We start from the raw sequence: 2,376 nt of genomic DNA, 5'->3' as shown, positions 1-2,376 counted from the left end.
CATTCATGAGCAAAGTTCACGATTGTTTATTGGCAATTTTTTACCTCTAGGGTGGGGGGTGGGGGGGGGGGGTGTTGGGAATGGGGAGGAGAGCGTATGCCCATGAAGACCTTGTTAAGACAAATAAAGGTCTAAGGTTTATCTGATTAATTGTAGTTTACGAGACTTATCAGCTGTGTTCTAGCGAGTGTATTTTGTGGCCACATGTTACGTTCGCTTATCGTGTGTAATGATAATGGAGAGCTTTCATGATAGTATTGCTCTCACTAGTTCAGTGTAAATAAGGATGATGGTGCGGTGTGCTCTTGTCAGTTTTGAGTGAAAGTCTCTCTCTCTCTCTCTCTCTCTCTCTCTCTCTCTCTTTTATGTCGCCTCTTTCTTTCATCATGTTTCTCTCTCTCTCTCTCTCTCTCTCTCTCTCTCTCTCTCTCTCTCTCTCTCTCTCTCTCTCTCTTGTGCCGCTTGTTTGATCACACTAAAATTCAGAATGCGTTTTTCTCTCTCTCTCTCTCTCTCTCTCTCTCTCTCTCTCTCTCTCTCTCTCTCTCTCTCTCTCTCTCTCTCTTGATTGCCGCTTGTTTGAACACTAAAATTCAGAATGCGTTCTCTCTCTCTCTCTCTCTCTCTCTCTCTCTCTCTCTCTCTCTCTCTCTCTCTCTCTCTCTCTCTCTCTCTCTCTCTCTCTCTCTAACCTCTGCTCCCCTGCAAAAACCAGTGTACTAAATTTCTTAATCAACTTGGAATTAGCTTTCCTTTACATCAGGGCGACTGGAAAATGACCATTTCGTAATGTAATGAGAATTTCGTTAATTATCTGTAATGAACTACGAGTAAGATTAGCAACATAATGCACTCTCTGTCTTGACGCGGTATATATAATTCATGAAGGAAATAGGATTAACTTTTCATCACTAAAACTAATTTACAGTTGTCGTTTCCGTTAATTTACGTAAAATGTTATTTGGGAGTAATTTTTCTATAATGTTAATTGATTTTGTTTCATGTTTCATTTGTTATCATTGAAACTTTATGCTTAATTGGAGAGTCTGTTATGATATTGTTGCTTTTATGGGGCCCTTATTCAAAATGATTATTTCGGAAATATTTTCATAGGTATTAAGGTATAATTATTTCATATACATTTGAAATAAGTGTTTTATAATGATTATTTCAGAAAGACACTTAGGTATTAAGGTATAATTATTTCATATACATTTAAAATTAAATGTCTCAAAATGATTATTTCAGAAAGACACTCATAGGTATTAAGGTAAACTAATTATTTCATATACATTTACCATTGTGTTATTTTGAATTTCCTATGGAATAACATGTTCTTCCTCCACAGTTCTTCATTGATAATAAAAGATATCGGCGTCAATGTCCTTAGATATCAGGATGCCAGTAAACTTTAAATCAATCAATTAATCCACATTGCTAATTAAACCTCTTCTCTCGTGTCCGGCTATTTTGCAATGACCTGCCCATGGCCAGCGCCTATCAACAGGTGTCCTTAGACACCCCCAGTGTTCCGCAGATAGCTCCCCGTTGTGCCACGAGAATATATGAATTCATTAAAAGGAGTATCGCTGCATTTAACTGCTTAAGAGTTGGGCATCAAAGTTGACGAAATATGAACCAAATCGTCTTGCTTGTTTTGATGGGCGCGTCTCTTCAGAATCCCTTAGCCTTTTTCTTATTTTCAGAGTAACTAAATTCCAGAATAAGGTTTATGTTGAAACGAAACTTATTTTTATTTGGCATAAAAATTTTATACATACATATACCAAGGCACTTCCCCCCAATTTTAGGCTACCCCCCAAAATTGGGGGAAGTGCCTTGGTATATGTATGTATAAAAATTAACGAAATATGAACAAAATCATCTTGCTTGTTTTGATAGGCGTGTCTCTTCAGAATCACTTAGCCTTTTTCTTATTTTCAGAGTAACTAAATTCCAGAATAAGGTTTATGTTGAAACGAAACTTATTTTTATTTGGCATAAAAATTTTATACATACATATACCAAGGCACTTCCCCCAATTTTAGGCTACCCCCCCAAAATTGGGGGAAGTGCCTTGGTATATGTATGTATAAAAATTAACGAAATATGAACAAAATCATCTTGCTTGTTTTGATAGGCGTGTCTCTTCAGAATCACTTAGCCTTTTTCTTATTTCCAGAGTAACTAAATTCCAGAATAAGGTTTATGTTGAAATGAAACTTACTTTTAATGGTCATAAAAATTGACGAAATATGAACAAAATCATCTTGCTTGTTTTGATGGGCGTGTCTCTTCAGAATCACTTAGCCTTTTTCTAATTGATAGATTAACCAAATTCCAGAAGCCAGTTCATGTTGAAACGAAACTTATTTT

This window comes from Palaemon carinicauda, chromosome 3 (assembly GCF_036898095.1).
Source record: "Palaemon carinicauda isolate YSFRI2023 chromosome 3, ASM3689809v2, whole genome shotgun sequence".
In the NCBI taxonomy this organism is placed as follows: domain Eukaryota; kingdom Metazoa; phylum Arthropoda; class Malacostraca; order Decapoda; family Palaemonidae; genus Palaemon; species Palaemon carinicauda.
Note: the sequence above shows the minus strand (reverse complement) of the source record.